This window comes from Bufo bufo, chromosome 8 (genome assembly GCF_905171765.1).
Source record: "Bufo bufo chromosome 8, aBufBuf1.1, whole genome shotgun sequence".
NCBI classification, from domain to species: domain Eukaryota; kingdom Metazoa; phylum Chordata; class Amphibia; order Anura; family Bufonidae; genus Bufo; species Bufo bufo.
Genome location: NC_053396.1, coordinates 68,002,000 through 68,020,086, shown reverse-complemented (window position 1 = coordinate 68,020,086; position 18,087 = coordinate 68,002,000).

Below are 18,087 nucleotides of genomic sequence, written 5' to 3'. Positions count from 1 at the left end.
GGGGAGACTCCCCTGGTCAGATGAGGAGAACACATCAGCAAATTCCTCTATATATGAAGGTAACACCTTAGATTCAGCAGAGATACCCACCTGTAAAATTTTCTAATACCAACAAGGAGCAATTCTCAATGTTTGTGACCCCTACAGTCAGTGTTTTTTCAGGTGTACAATACTTAACAGTGCCCGCCAGCAAGGGGGTAGAGTCAATGGCTACAATGTAAATAGGATTGGGAAGGGCCAACATAGGTATCCCCATCTGAAGAGCAAACTTAACCTGTTACGGACACAGGGCCTACAGGTACGCCATGATGTCCTGGTACTTAAGGACACAGGGCGTACCTGTACGCCCTGTGTATTTTCTATCACCGCCGCGCGGCGGGCGGTGATTGGAACCCTGTGCCTGCTCAAATCATTGAGCAGGCACCTGGGGCCAATTCGCCAGGGTGTCTTGTGACCCCCCCGTGTAGGCGATCGCAGCAAACCGCAGGTCAATTCAGACCTGCGGTTTGCTGCGTTTCCGGGTTATTTGGGTCTCTGAGGACCCGATAACCCGGAAAAGGATGGTGATCGGTGGTGTTATAATACACCACCAATCACCATCCTGCGATCCTGAGAGGTGATGTGACATCACCTCTCAGGATTGCCTCCGATTGGTTCGCTGCAGGGGCAGGGTCCTTTTCAGTCCGGGAGCCCGAGGAGAGAGGAGCGCTACACGTCGTCGGATCTGAGCACCACCATCTGTCCAGGCATCACCCCATCTGTGCCCAGCACCCCATCTGTGCCCCAGCACCTCATCTGTGAAATCAGTTACTTAGGGAAAGTCTAGGGAAAAGGGAAAGTTAGTGGAAGTAAAAAAAAGAAAACCCAATTTGTGATTGCATCACCCTTAATCGGGTATCTGGGGTCTACAGCACAGCTGTGTGACCCTAGACTTCCCAGGGGTGCTGCAGCTTGCCCCCCTGCCCCCCCTCCCCACCACAACTTTTTTGCGGTGCAGGCATTTATTTATTTTTTTGTGCGTACGCTGACTGTGGCCGGCAGTCTTAGTGTCCGACCACTGTTAACGCATCGCACACCACACTGCTGATTAACTTCGGACGATTGATCAGCGATTTTGAATTTAATTATTATATTTTTTTACATTTTTTGCCCTTTTTTTAGTTAGTCTTTTTTTTTTTGTCTGTTAGGTTTAGGGTGAGTTCGCGAACACCCGTGCCCCCACACACACGCACAACGAATAAAGATTTTCACGCATGCACACACACGCAGACACACACTCCTATGGCCCGCCGGATGTTCTCAGCCGAGGAGGCATACGCCCAGATTGCCTCCGACTCCGAGAGTCCTAGTGAGGACGAGGATGACCCCACTTTCCTATTGTCATCCGCGTCCTCCTCATCATCTAGCGATGATGATGAGCCCCCAAGGCGGAGACGCCGCCAGGCGGAGTAAGGGGACCACCATGCTAGGGACCCTGTTGCCCATCCTAGTACGAGCAGCTCTGGGGCTTGTACTAGTTTTCCGGCCCACCAGTTAAATCCACCGGAGCCCCCTGCCGGTGAACTTGTCTGGTGTACCCCAGAGCGATTTGAGCCCGTGATTCCTGATTTTGTAGGCCAACCAGGTTCCACAGTGGGCTTCACTGAATATGACTATTTTTGTATTTTTTTCAGTGACCACTTTGTAAATCTAATGGTGGAGCAAAAAAACCTGTACGCACAATAGTTTGTTGCTCAACACCCAGACTCCTTTTTGGCTAGGCCCGGTGGCTGGACCCCGGTCAGTGCAGCCGAGATGAGGACATTTTGGGGCCTCGTGCTGCACATGGGCCTAGTCAAGAAACCTAGTGTCAGACATTACTGGAGTGGGGACGTCCTCTACCAGACCCACTTTATAGTACGGCCATGACACGTACCCAGTTTGAGGCCATCCGGAAATGTCTGCATTATTCAGATAATGCAGCATGCCCCCCCCCAAGGTGATCCTGCCTATGACCGCCTGTACAAAATCAGGCCGGTCATCGATCACTTTGGAGCCAAATTTATACAGGCCGATGTACCAAGAAGGGAGGTCGCAGTTGATGAGTCTCTCATTGCGTTCAAGGGGAGACAAATTTTCTGCCAGTATGTTCCCTCAAAGCGGGCGAGGTATGGCGTGAAGCTGTACAAACTTTTTGAGAGTACTTCAGGGTAAACTTACAAGTTTTGTGTGTACGAGGGGCAAGATTCCCGTATTCCACACCCATAATGTCCCCCCCCACTCTGGGTGTTAGCGGTAAACTTGTGTGGGACCTTATGCACCCACTGCTAGATAAAGGTTATTACCTGTACGTGGATAACTTTTATACTAGTATCCCCTTGTTCCTCGCCGCCAGATCCACATCCACTTGTGGGAGCGTGCGGAAAAATCAACGCGGCTTCCCTGCCCACCCCCTCCAGGTACATATCCCCAGGGGTGAGACCCGTGCCCTTACCAGTGAAAACCTGTTGCTGGTCAGATATAAGGACAAGAGGGATGTCCTTGTACTGTCCACAATTCATGGTAACGGCATCACCCCTGTCCCTGTGTGAGGTACCGCGGCAACGGTCTTCAAGCCCGATTCTATCGTCGACTACAATCGGTATATGGGAGGAGTTGATCTCATTGATCAAGTCCTCAAGCCATATAATGCCATGCGCAAAACCCGGGCATGGTACAAAAAAGTTGCGGTCTACTTGGTGCAGGTTGCCTTGTACAACTCTTTTGTGCTGTCCCGGAGTGCTGGCAACACAGGGAAATTCCTTCAGTTCTATGAGGCAGTCCTCAAGGACCTGATCTTTTCTGACCGGGAAAGAGCAGGCCAGAGAACCTCGGAAACTGGAGGCGCCCGGATCGTCCCTGGCCAACACTTTCCAGGTGTGGTCCCCCATACTGGAAAGAAGGGACGGACCCAGAAAAGGTGCAGAGTGTGTCGCAGGTGGGGGATACGGAAGGACACCACTACTCAGTGTTACACGTGCCCCGATCATCCGGGCCTCTGCATTGACGGTTGCTTCAGGGAGTACACACTTCCATGGAGTACTAAATTTTTATCCCAATTTAGCCACTGACAATCGGATAAACAACTGGTTCTCAGACTTGAGACACTAAAACAAATTTTTTTTTCCAAAAATATTTGTAAAACAAAAATAAATAAAAAAAGTAGACATATTAGGTATTACTGCGTCCAAAATAATCTGCTCTATAAAAATACCCCCCCAACCCTTCAGATGAACATTCTTAAAAAAAAAAAAACGGTGTAAAAAAAAAGGTATTTTTGTGTCACCTTAGTTTACAAAAAACATGTGCCCCGATCATCCGGGCCTCTGCATTGACGGTTGCTTCAGGGAGTACCACACTTCCATGGAGTACTAAATTTTTATCCCAATTTAGCCACTGACAATCGGATAAACAACTGGTTCTCAGACTTGAGACACTAAAACAAATTTTTTTTTCCAAAAATATTTGTAAAACAAAAATAAATAAAAAAAGTAGACATATTAGGTATTACTGCGTCCAAAATAATCTGCGCTATAAAAATACCCCCCCAACCCTTCAGATGAACATTCTTAAAAAAAAAAAAACGGTGTAAAAAAAAAGGTATTTTTGTGTCACCTTAGTTTACAAAAATTGTAATAGCAAGCGATCAAAAAGTCATATGCCCCCCAAAATAGTGCCAATAAAACCGTCCTCTCATCCCACAAAAAATTAGCCCCTACCTAAGAAAATCGTCTAAAAACAAAAAAAAAAATGACTCTTAAACTATGGAGATATTAAAGTGTTTTTTTTGTTTATAAAAAGATAATATAATGTAAAACATAAATAAATAAATAAAAAGTAGACATATTAGGTATTGCCGCGTCCGTAAGAATCTGCTCTATAAAAATACCCCCCCTAACCCCTCAGATGAACACAGTAAAAAAAAACAAAAAAAAAACGTTGCCAATAAAGCAATTTTTGGGAAAATTTTCTATTTTAATCAGTTTTTTTTCCAATAACAAAGTAAGGGTTAACAGCCAAACAAAATGTAATATTTATTACCCTCATACTGCAGTTTACAGAAACACCATGTTCCATTTGAAGCCCTCCTGATGCACCGCTAGAGTACCTGTTAGGGGTTAAAAAAAATCACATCTCCAGCCTGCCAGCGAACGTTCGCCGCTGGCAGGCTGGAGATCCACTCTCTTACCTTCTGTTCCTGTGAGCGCGCGCCTGTGTGCGCGCGTTCACAGGAAATCTCGGCTCACGCGAGATGACGCGTATATGCGTCGCTGAGCGCAGGGCTGCCACCTCCGGAACGCGAATCTGCGTTAGGCGGTCCGGAGGTGGTTAAATTGAATGCTCAAAAAATTGTTGAAGCTCTACTTGGAACCATGTTAAGATCCAGCCATGCTAAATATGATTTTTTGCCATTTTTCAAGTTGTCTTAAACTTTTGATCAGGACTGTATAAGAAAACAATTTACTGGCCACAATCCAATAACAATATCCAAGACTGTTGACAGTACTATTATATAATCACGGAATGATTAGATGCACCTATTCAATACCTACTGACTGGTCAACAAACTTTTAACAATCTTGCATATATAGTTCTATATTAATGCATTTTTTTTTGACATTTTTATTTTTATTGATATGTTTATTGATGTTTGTTAACTTTTGATATTTTAACTTTTTAAAAACTTTTAACGATTTTATGCAATAAATACCTAGCAGCATCACCCGATAGTGTTCTGTGTCATCTCTGGATGTAGGTGTGCCCCACTATCTTTTTACACTTTACATTATGGGGTACCTTTTCTCCTTTTACAGCTTGTGAAAATGAAAAATGTGAGGCCAAAGCAACATTTTATTGGAATAAATTTTCTCAGCCAAGTGTTTCTAAATACCGTAAAATGCCTGTGGGCTAAAAGTGCTAAATACACCCCTTACTAAATTTCTTCAGGTGTAGTTTCCAAAATGGAGTCACTTTTAGGGGGTTGCCACTGTAGAGGTGATTCAGGGTCTTTCCAAATACAACATGGCACCCAAAAACCATTTCAACAAAATCTGCCTTCCAAAAACCATATGGCGATCCTTCCCTTCTGACCACTGCCATGTGCCCCTGCAGCGGTCTACCACCACATATAGAGTGTTTCTGTAAACTGCAAAATCACAATAATAAATATTGATATTTATTTTTCTCTTAATCCTTGCTGCCTTTAACATAAAAAATCTGCAAACAAATGTTTCCATTTTCTTTTAACTCTTGTGGAATGCCCTCAAGAGTTAACAAAGTTTGTACCATCACCTTTGAATAATTTAAGGGCTGTAATTTCTAAAATGAGGTCATTTATGGGTGGTTTCTGTTACTTAAGCCCCTCAAAATCACTTTATAACTGAATTGGTGTTTAAAAAAACTGGGAAATTTTTCTTGAAAATTTGAAAAATTGCTTCTAAAATTCTAAGCCTTCCTTTCTAAAAAATAAAATGAGATTTACAAAATGATTGATAACTATTTTATAATGTATTACTATCTGTCTTGTCCACACTACCATATGTATTCTGTGGTCCGCAAAAAACTGATCCACAAAAAATACGGATGACGTCCGTGTATTTTGCCGAACGGAACAGCTGGCCCCTAATTGAACAGTACTATCCTTGTCCGTAATGCGGACAATAATAGGACATGTTCTGTTTTTTTTTTTTTTTTTGCAGACCGTATGTGGAACCATTCATTTCAATGGATCAGCAAAAAAAAAAAACAGAAGTTACTCTGTGTGCATTCCGTCTCCGTATGTCTGTATTTCCGTTAAGCAAAAAAATAGAACATGTTCTATTATTGTTTGCATTACGGACAAGGATAGTACTGTTCATTTAGGGGCCAGCTGTTCCGTTCCGCAAAATACAAAATGCACACAGACGTCATCCGTATTTTTGGCGGATCCATTTTTTGTGGACCGCAAAATACATACAGTCTTGTGCATGAGCCCTTAAAAGTAGAGAAACTCAGATTTAGAAAATTGAGAATTTTTCTAAATCTTTCAAAATTTTGATTTTTTTATGTGTAAGGGAAAAAATATTGACCAAATTTACTGCTAACATGAAGGTCAATGTGTCACTAGAAAACAGTCTCAGAATAGGTTAGATAGGTAGAACCATTCCAAAGTTATTACTATATAAAGTAACATGTCAGATTTGCAAAAATAGGCCAGGGCAGGAAGGTGAAAAATGGCCTGGTGTAGAAAGGGCCCTCCACTCAGGAATTTTAGAACTTGAGCTAGAGATCTTCAGACAGACCTGGATGTAGACCTTAGTGAAGCTGATGCTGCAGCCAGCTCCCTATGGGATACTGAACTAAGAAACATCACTCTAAAGCAGGCATGCTCAACCTGTGGCTCTCCAGCTGTTGTAAAATTACAACTCCCGCAAAGCCCTGCTGTAGGCTGATAGCTGTAGGCTGTTCGGGCATGCTGGGAGTTGTAGTTTTGCAACAGCTGGAGGGCCGCAGGTTGAGCATGCCTGGTCTAAAGGAAATGGAATACCACTTAAGGAAAATAGGTTGTCTGGAGATTACTTGCATCTAACTACAACTGAAGAAAGGAGTTGAGGCCGGCTGGGGGATACCTGTCAGATGGAGGATCAGGACCTTTGTCATACCCTGTAACCAGTGAGAAAAGTTCTGTGGACTAGATTCCTTTTGCTGTACATTTACTGGATTATACCCATGGATGGTTTTAATTTCTGTTTAAACATTTTGGTTTAAGAACAATAAATGTTCCATCATCATTCACACTATTGATTATGCTATAATCAAACAAACCTTTAAAAAGTTATAAAATGTAAAGAATATACAAAAATTGTTATAGGGGGACGATGCCTACCTGTATTTTTTTTATAGATACGGTAGAATCAGAATAAGCATTATTTTGTTCTGAACAAATGGTCCAAAAATTATGCCTTAACAAAGACTGATGCCTGCTGGTGTTTGTGTACATGATAGTATTGTAAAAAGCTTTAGTTTGTTCTAAACAAGAAGTCCAAAAATTCTCCCTTTTTTCAGAGCAGCAGCAGTACAGTATGTAACCTGATGGACAAGTCAGGATTGGAAGTGTGTGCCTGTGTAGTGGCAGCATTAGTTGCAGCAGAAACCTTACTGTCACGGTAGGGAACAGTGAGCCCTGAACTCCTGCCTAAGCATTGTCTTTAACTGTTTGCATGATCCGATCTAAATGGTAGCCCACAAATGATCATCAGTCCTTTGCTATGTAAATTCAGGGTCTGAATCGGGATGGATAAAAGGGAGAAAAAATAACGAACGACTAGTGACTGAATAACACAGAAAACAGAAGTCATGTCCAGAAAAGTAGCAAGCCGTGGTCAATATCAAGAGATTCCAATCAGTACCAAATCATAACCAGAAGGTAGAAACCAGGAACGTAAGAGTCTTATGGACAGTAATCACAGTTATTTAATATTGAGCACCTTCCAAAAAGTGATGCCATTCTTCAAAGGCCCACTTAAAGTGGTACTCCATGAATTTAAAAAAATTAAAATACTTTATAATAAATATATTCACAAATACTTTTCATTACTTAGAATAGCTTGTTTTATTTACGGAGCAATCATTAGGAGAAATAAAATGGCCGACGTAATATCAGTACACGCAAAACTTGTCCTAATCACACAGGAGGGCAAGTTACTTCATCACAATGAGCCATAGTGCTGCCTCATCCTCCTCTCTGCTCTGCTTGTCAGGAATCATGATCCTGAATACAGGTGAATCTTTGTGGGAATGGAGATAATGAGGAGATATGAGAGGAGGGTGAGGTGTGGCTAATGAGCAGCAGCACTTGTATGCAGTCTATATTACCAAAAAAACACATTACCACAGCTTATCCTGTCCGTCCTCTCTGTACTTCATGTCTCCCCATGAACTAAATTCCCCAGAGATTCAGCTAAAGTTCTTATCTGTATTCAGGCTCCTAATCCCTGAAAAGTAGAGAGGAGAAGGAGGATGAGGCAGTTATTTACCTCAGTATTGTAGAGTAACTTGTCCTCATGTGTGATCAGGACAGGTTTTGTGTGAACTAATGGGACAGCGGACATTTTGTTTCCCCTGATGATTGCTCCCCAGACAAAACAAGCCATTATAAATAATGAAAGGTATTTGAGAATATATTTATAATAAAGTAATATTTAAAGGAATTATTCCATCATAGACAATGGGGGCATATCGCTAGGATATGCCCCCATTGTCTTATAGGTGCGGGTCCCACCACTGGGACACGCACCTATATAGAGAACGGAACCGCGCAAGGTGGTGGTTGGAGGACTCTGGTGTGGCCACCACCAAGCCAGCTCCACATAGAAGTGAATGGGAGCGTACCGCGCATGCGCGGCCCCCGCTCCCATTCATTTATATGGGGTGGACGGAAATAGCCGAGCCTCTGCTTGGCTATTTTTGTCGGCCCTATAGAAAATGAATGGAGGGCGGCTGAGCATGCGCAGTGCGCCCTCCTTCACTTGCGGGGCTCTGTTCTCAATGTAGTTGTGGGTCCCAGAGGTGGGACCCGCACGTATAAGACAATGGGGGCATATCCTAGTGATATTCCCCCATTGTCCATGATGAGACAACCCCTTTAAGTATTTTCATTTTCTTAATTACCGGCAAACCCCTTTAACCACCTCAGCACCTATGGCTTAAACACCCTGAAAGACCAGGCCACTTTTTACACTTCTGACCTACACTACTTTCACCGTTTATTGCTCGGTCATGCAACTTACCACCCAAATGAATTTTACCTCCTTTTCTTCTCACTAATAGAGCTTTCATTTGGTGGTATTTGATTGCTGTTGACATTTTAACTTTTTTTGTTATTAATCGAAATTTAACGATTTTTTTGCAAAAAAATGAAATTTTTCACTTTCAGTTGTAAAATTTTGCAAAAAAAACCAGATCCATATATAAATTTTGCTCTAAATTTATTGTTCTACATGTCTTTGATAAAAAAAAAATGTTTGGGTAAAAAAAAAATTGTTTGGGTAAAAGTTATAGCGTTTACAAACTATGGTACAAAAATGTGAATTTCCGCTTTTTGAAGCAGCTCTGACTTTCTGAGCACCTGTCATGTTTCCTGAGGTTCTACAATGGCCAGACAGTACAAACACCCCACAAATGACCCCATTTCGGAAAGTAGACACCCTAAGGTATTCGCTGATGGGCATAGTGAGTTCATAGAACTTTTTATTTTTTGTCACAAGTTAGCGGAAAATGATGATTTTTTTTCTTTTTTTTTTCTTACAAAGTCTCATATTCCACTAACTTGTGACAAAAAATAAAAACTTCCATGAACTCGCTATGCCCATCAGCGAATACCTTGGGGTGTCTTCTTTCCAAAATGGGGTCACTTGTGGGGTAATTATACTGCCCTGGCATTCTAGGAGCCCAAATGTGTGGTAAGGAGTTTGAAATCAAATTCTGTAAAAAATGACCAGTGAAATCCGAAAGGTGCTCTTTGGAATGTGGGCCCCTTTGCCCACCTAAGCTGCAAAAAAGTGTCACACATCTGGTATCTCCGTATTCAGTAGAAGTTGGGGAATGTGTTTTGGGGTGTCATTTTACATATACCCATGCTGGGTGAGAGAATTATCTTGGCAAAAGACAACTTTTCCCATTTTTTTATACAAAGTTGTCTTTTGCCAAGATATTTCTCTCACCCAGCATGGGTATATGTAAAATGACACCCCAAAACACATTCCCCAACTTCTCCTGAATACGGAGATACCAGATGTGTGACACTTTTTTGCAGCTTAGGTGGGCAAAGGGGCCCACATTCCAAAGAGCACCTTTCGGATTTCACTGGTCATTTTTTACAGAATTTGATTTCAAACTCCTTACCACACATTTGGGCCCCTAGAATGCCAGGGCAGTATAACTACCCCACAAGTGACCCCATTTTGGAAAGAAGACACCCCAAGGTATTCTGTGAGGGGAATGGCGAGTTCCTAGAATTTTTTATTTTTTGTCACAAGTTAGTGGAAAATGATGATTTTATTTTTTTTTCTTACAAAGTCTCATATTCCACTAACTTGTGACAAAAAATAAAAACTTCCATGAACTCACTATGCCCATCAGCGAATACCTTGGGGTGTCTTCTTTCCAAAATGGGGTCACTTGTGGGGTAGTTATACTGCCCTGGCATTCTAGGGGCCCAAATGTGTGGTAAGTAGTTTGAAATCAAAATGTGTAAAAAATGACCGGTGAAATCCGAAAGGTGCTCTTTGGAATGTGGCCCCCTTTGCCCACCTAGGCTGCAAAAAAGTGCCGTATCGCCGTACTCAGGAGAAGTTGGGGAATGTGTTTTGGGGTGTCATTTTACATATACCCATGCTGGGTGAGATAAATATCTTGGTCAAATGCCAACTTTGTATAAAAAAATGGGAAAAGTTGTCTTTTGCCAAGATATTTCTCTCACCCAGCATGGGTATATGTAAAATGACACCCCAAAACACATTCCCCAACTTCTCCTGAATACGGAGATACCAGATGTGTGACACTTTTTTGCAGCTTAGGTGGGCAAAGGGGCCCACATTCCAAAGAGCACCTTTCGGATTTCACTGGTCATTTTTTACAGAATTTGATTTCAAACTCCTTACCACACATTTGGGCCCCTAGAATGCCAGGGCAGTATAACTACCCCACAAGTGACCCCATTTTGGAAAGAAGACACCCCAAGGTATTCCGTGAGGGGAATGGCGAGTTCCTAGAATTTTTTATTTTTTGTCACAAGTTAGTGGAAAATGATGATTTTTTTTTTTTTTCTTACAAAGTCTCATATTCCACTAACTTGTGACAAAAAATAAAAACTTCCATGAACTCACTATGCCCATCAGCGAATACCTTGGGGTGTCTTCTTTCCAAAATGGGGTCACTTGTGGGGTAGTTATACTGCCCTGGCATTCTAGGGGCCCAAATGTGTGGTAAGTAGTTTGAAATCAAAATGTGTAAAAAATGACCGGTGAAATCCGAAAGGTGCTCTTTGGAATGTGGGCCCCTTTGCCCACCTAGGCTGCAAAAAAGTGCCGTATCGCCGTACTCAGGAGAAGTTGGGGAATGTGTTTTGGGGTGTCATTTTACATATACCCATGCTGGGTGAGATAAATATCTTGGTCAAATGCCAACTTTGTATAAAAAAATGGGAAAAGTTGTCTTTTGCCAAGATATTTCTCTCACCCAGCATGGGTATATGTAAAATGACACCCCAAAACACATTCCCCAACTTCTCCTGAATACGGAGATACCAGATGTGTGACACTTTTTTGCAGCTTAGGTGGGCAAAGGGGCCCACATTCCAAAGAGCACCTTTCGGATTTCACTGGTCATTTTTTACAGAATTTGATTTCAAACTCCTTACCACACATTTGGGCCCCTAGAATGCCAGGGCAGTATAACTACCCCACAAGTGACCCCATTTTGGAAAGAAGACACCCCAAGGTATTCCGTGAGGGGAATGGCGAGTTCCTAGAATTTTTTATTTTTTGTCACAAGTTAATGGAAAATGATGATTTTTTTTTTTTTTCTTACAAAGTCTCATATTCCACTAACTTGTGACAAAAAATAAAAACTTCCATGAACTCACTATGCCCATCAGCGAATACCTTGGGGTGTCTTCTTTCCAAAATGGGGTCACTTGTGGGGTAGTTATACTGCCCTGGCATTCTAGGGGCCCAAATGTGTGGTAAGTAGTTTGAAATCAAAATGTGTAAAAAATGACCGGTGAAATCCGAAAGGTGCTCTTTGGAATGTGGGCCCCTTTGCCCACCTAGGCTGCAAAAAAGTGCCGTATCGCCGTACTCAGGAGAAGTTGGGGAATGTGTTTTGGGGTGTCATTTTACATATACCCATGCTGGGTGAGATAAATATCTTGGTCAAATGCCAACTTTGTATAAAAAAATGGGAAAAGTTGTCTTTTGCCAAGATATTTCTCTCACCCAGCATGGGTATATGTAAAATGACACCCCAAAACACATTCCCCAACTTCTCCTGAATACGGAGATACCAGATGTGTGACACTTTTTTGCAGCTTAGGTGGGCAAAGGGGCCCACATTCCAAAGAGCACCTTTCGGATTTCACTGGTCATTTTTTACAGAATTTGATTTCAAACTCCTTACCACACATTTGGGCCCCTAGAATGCCAGGGCAGTATAACTACCCCACAAGTGACCCCATTTTGGAAAGAAGACACCCCCAGGTATTTCGTGATGGGCATAGTGAGTTCATGGAAGTTTTTATTTTTTGTCACAAGTTAGTGGAATATGAGACTTTGTAAGGAAAAAAATAAATAAAAAAATCATCATTTTCCGCTAACTTGTGACAAAAAATATAAAATTTTAGGAACTCGCCATGCCCCTCACGGAATACCTTGGGGTGTCTTCTTTCTAAAATGGGGTCACTTGTGGGGTAGTTATACTGCCCTGGCATTTTCCAGGGGCCCTAATGTGTGGTAAGTAGGTAAATGACCTGTGAAATCCGAAAGGTGCTCTTTGGAATGTGGGCCCCTTTGCCCACCTAGGCTGCAAAAAAGTGTCACACATCTGGTATTGCCGTATTCAGGAGAAGTTGGGCAATGTGTTTTGGGGTATCTTTTTACATATACTCATGCTGGGTGAGAGAAATATCTTGGCAAAAGACAACTTTTCCCATTTTTTATACAAAGTTGGCATTTGACCAAGATATTTATCTCACCCAGCATGGGTATATGTAAAATGACACCCCAAAACACATTGCCCAACTTCTCCTGAGTACGGCGATACCAGATGTGTGACACTTTTCTGCAGCCTAGATGCGCAAAGGGGCCCACATTCCTTTTATGAGGGCATTTTTAGACATTTGGATCCCAGACTTCTTCTCACGCTTTGGGGCCCCTAAAATGCCAGGGCAGTATAAATACCCCACATGTGACCCCATTTTGGAAAGAAGACACCCCAAGGTATTCAATGAGGGGCATGGTGAGTTCATAGAATTATTTTTTTTTTGGCACAAGTTAGCGGAAATTGATTTTATTTATTTTTTTCTCACAAAGTCTCCCTTTCCGCTAACTTGGGACAAAAATTTCAATCTTTCATGGACTCAATATGCCCCTCACGGAATACCTTGGGGTGTCTTCTTTCCGAAATGGGGTCACATGTGGGGTATTTATACTGCCCTGGCATTCTAGGGGCCCTAAAGCGTGAGAAGAAGTCTGGAATATAAATGTCTAAAAAATTTTACGCATTTGGATTCCCCTGAGGGGTATGGTGAGTTCATGTGAGATCTTATTTTTTGACACAAGTTAGTGGAATATGAGACTTTGTAAGAAAAAATAATAATTTCCGCTAACTTGGGCCAAAAAAATGTCTGAATGGAGCCTTACAGGGGGGTGATCAATGACAGGGGGGTGATCAATGACAGGGGGGTGATCAGGGAGTCTATATGGGGTGATCACCCCCCTGTCATTGATCACCCCCCTGTAAGGCTCTATTCAGACGTCCGTATGTGTTTTGTGGATCCGATCCATGGATCCGTGGATCCGTAAAACACATACGGACGTCTGAATGCAGCCTGACAGTGGGGGTGATCAATGACAGGGGGTGTGATCAATGACAGGGGGGTGATCAGGGAGTCTATATGGGGTGATCACCCCCCCTGGAAGGCTCCAGGGAGACGCCTGTATGTGTTTTGCGGATCCGATCCATCTATCAGTGGATCCGTAAAAATCATGCGGACGTCTGAATGGAGCTTTACAGGGGGGTGATCAATGACAGGGGGGTAATCAATGACAGGGGGGGTGATCAGGGAGTCTATATGGGGTGATCACCACAGTCATTGATCACGCCCCTGTAAGGCTCCATTCAGACGTCCGTATACGTTTTGCGGATCCGATCCATCTATCAGTGGATCCGTAAAAATCATGCGGACGTCTGAATGGAGCTTTACAGGGGGGTAATCAATGACAGGGGGGTAATCAATGACAGGGGGGTGATCAGGGAGTCTATATGGGGTGATCACCACAGTCATTGATCACGCCTCTGTAAGGCTCCATTCAGACGTCCGTATGCGTTTTGCGGATCCGATCCATCTATCAGTGGATCCGTAAAAATCATGCGGACATCTGAATGGAGCTTTACAGGGGGGTAATCAATGACAGGGGGGTAATCAATGACAGGGGGGTGATCAGGGAGTCTATATGGGGTGATCACCACAGTCATTGATCACGCCTCTGTAAGGCTCCATTCAGACGTCCGTATGCGTTTTGCGGATCCGATCCATCTATCAGTGGATCCGTAAAAATCATGCGGACATCTGAATGGAGCTTTACAGGGGGGTAATCAATGACAGGGGGGTAATCAATGACAGGGGGGTGATCAGGGAGTCTATATGGGGTGATCACCACAGTCATTGATCACGCCTCTGTAAGGCTCCATTCAGACGTCCGTATGCGTTTTGCGGATCCGATCCATCTATCAGTGGATCCGTAAAAATCATGCGGACGTCCGAATGGAGCTTTACAGGGGGGTAATCAATGACAGGGGGGTAATCAATGACAGGGGGGTGATCAGGGAGTCTATATGGGGTGATCACCACAGTCATTGATCACGCCCCTGTAAGGCTCCATTCAGACGTCCGTATGCGTTTTGCGGATCCGATCCATCTATCAGTGGATCCGTAAAAATCATGCGGACATCTGAATGGAGCTTTACAGGGGGGTAATCAATGACAGGGGGGTGATCAGGGAGTCTATATGGGGTGATCACCACAGTCATTGATCACGCCCCTGTAAGGCTCCATTCAGACGTCCGTATGCGTTTTGCGGATCCGATCCATCTATTAGTGGATCCGTAAAAATCATGCGGACGTCTGAATAGAGCTTTACAGGGGGTAATCAATGACAGGGGGGTAATCAATGACAGGGGGGTGATCAGGGAGTCTATATGGGGTGATCAAGGGTGAATAAGGGGTTAATAAGTGACGGGGGGGGGTGTAGTGTAGTGGTGCTTGGTGCAACATATTGCTGAGCTACCTGTGTCCTCTGGTGGTCGATCCAAACAAAGGGGACCACCAGAGGACCAGGTAGCAGGTATATTAGACGCTGTTATCAAAACAGCGTTTAATATACCAGTTAGGGGTTAAAAAAATCACATCTCCAGCCTGTCAGCGAACGATCGCCGCTGGCAGGCTGGAGATCCACTCGCTTACCTTCCGATCCTGTGAGCGCGCGCTCCTGTGTGCGCGCGTTCACAGGAAATCTCGCGTCTCGCGAGATGACGCGTATATGCGTGACTGTGTGCAGCGCTGCCACCTCCGGAACGCGAATCTGCGTTAGGCGGTCCGGAGGTGGTTAATGTCAAGGAGCTCATGATTACTCATGTCATAATTATTTTTAGTCTGAGAAAATTTTCAAGGAAAAGGTACAGGGCCTAAGCTTGCCAATTACTGAGAAATTCTCAAGAAATTTGCAGTAATAATTTGAAAATCCCCAAAAAATTGTAATGTTTTTATGGAAAAGGGTCAAACCCTATGGATTGCACCTTGGCGGAATCCATCTTGAAAGCCTGTGGAGTAAAGATGTAGCCCAAAAAAGATACCTCTTGTACCCAAATACACACTTATCCCCTTTCACATATAATTAATTCTCATGGAAAATTTGTAGAAAAGACCTAATATGGACATCCCAGTCTGGAGAATAAATCTATATATCATCTAGGTACACCACTAGAAATTTCCAAATAAACTCTCTGAAAATATCATTAACTAGATTCTGGAACACAGCTGGTGCATTGCTCAACCCAAATGGCATTACTAGATACTCAAAGTTACCTTCAAGGCTATTAAATGCCATTTTCTATTCATCCCCCTCCTAATGCGTATGAGATTATTTGCCCGCCTGAGGTCAAGTTTAGTAAACCACTGAGCCCTCAAAATTTGACTGAATGGATCCAGAATCAACAGCAATGGATATTGATTTTTAACCATTACCCTTTTCAATTTTCTGTAATAAATACAGGGCCTAAAGCCCCCATCTGATGACAAAGAAGAAACCAGCTACCATAGGAGATCTAGATCGCCTGATATGTCAATTTTTCAAGCTGTTCTGTATATAATCCCTCATTGCCTAATATTCATGGCCAGACAGGTCATAGATTCACCTATTAGGATACCTAGACCCTGCCACCAAATTAATCACACAATCATAGGATCTATGTGGCGGAGGGAGTCTGAGCCACTCTCGGCAAATATATTAGCAAAATCTCTGACATACTCCGAGAGAAGTTTAAACTATAGCATGTAGCAAGCTTGCCAGACAGAAAGGCATGAAGTAGCATAATTTGTTCCACACTTCTTCAGCTCCCTTCAGGTCCTGTTAATAACTGGAATGTGCTGCTGGAGCCAATGTAACCCTAAAATGGCATTAGCAGGTAAATATTTCATTACAAATAAAGAGCACATCTCTGAGTGCATTACACCAATGGACATGGAGACATAAGGTGTGTAGAATTCCAACTCTCTAACTAAGGGAGTAGAATCTACCTCCATATCATGAACAGGTTCTAAGAGGGTACACAAGGGAATACCCAGGGAAAATGCAAAGTCATAATCTATAATATTGGCTGCAGATCCAGAATCTACAAATGCAACCCAAATAATTTAGGCAATTTAAATGAAACATACTGGGAGCAAAATCTTCTGAGAAACCTTAGAAAGTACAGGATCGCCTAAGGAAAATATGGTATTATCCCTTAGGCACTGAGGCTTCTCTGTAGCCGAGCATTTTGGAAGACTCTTAGCAGGTGATCAGCACTCCCATAATAGAAACAGCGTCCATTTTTCCTTCTAGGGTCTCTGCGGTTCTGAGTGTATATAGTCACACCTAGAGATGTCGCGAACATAAAATTTTCCGTTCGCCGGCAGCGACCGCAAATTTCCTCAAATGTTCGGGAACGGGCGAACCGGGCAAACCGCCATAGACTTCAATAGGCTGGCGAATTTTAAAACCCACAGGGACTGTTTCTGGCCACAATAGTGATGGAAAAGTTGCTTCAAGGGGACTAACACCTGCACTGTGGCATGCCGGAGGGGGATCCATGGCAAAACTCCCATGGAAAATTACATAGTTGACGCAGAGTCTGGTTTTAATCCATAAAGGGCATAAATCACCTAACATTCCTAAATTGTTTGGAATAACGTGCTTTAAAACATCAGGTATGATGTTGTATCGATCAGGTAGTGTAAGGGTTACGCCCGCTTCACAGTGACAGACCAAACTATGACAGACCAAACTCCCTGTTTAACGCACCGCAAACAACTGCAAACAGTCCATTTGCACAACCGCAAACTCCCCATTTGCACAAGGTTGGATACCAAGCTAGCCATGTCCCGTTCCTTGTCCTCACTGATGTCATTGAAGGTCTCTTCCTCCACCCAGCCACGTACAACACCAAGCCCCCTGGGACGCCTGTTGTGTTTGGTCTTCCACCTCCTCAAAGCCACCTTCCTCCTCCAACTCCTCTTCTTCAGACTCCTCTCTCTGCATTGCCTCTCTCTGCGTTATTATAAGGTGTGTTAAGTAGTACTATTCCTATCAGTTTAATCCCTGTTACGTCCCCTATCAGGGGACGTGTATATGGAATCAATTTTAAAAACTGGGAGATGGAAAAAGATGCTTGGTCGGTCCTCCTACTTCAAATTTGGGGTACTGCGTGTGCAATCTAATGTGCCACCAGGTATGAGTGGTGTGTTAAGTAGTACTATTCCTATCAGTTTAATCCCTGTTACGTCCCCTATCAGGGGACGTGTATATAGCATCGATTTTAGGAACCGGGAGATGGAAAAAGATGCTTGGTCGGTCCTTCTACTTTCAATTTGGGGCACTGCGCGTGCAATCTAATGTGCCACCAGATAGGAGTGCTGTGTTAAGTTGTACTATTCCTATCAGTTTAATCCCTGTTACGTCCCCTATCAAAGGACGTGTATGGAATAGATTTTAGACAACCGCAAAGAGTTGTCAATAGTTGACACACTCTTGACATAAATTTTATACCTCTATG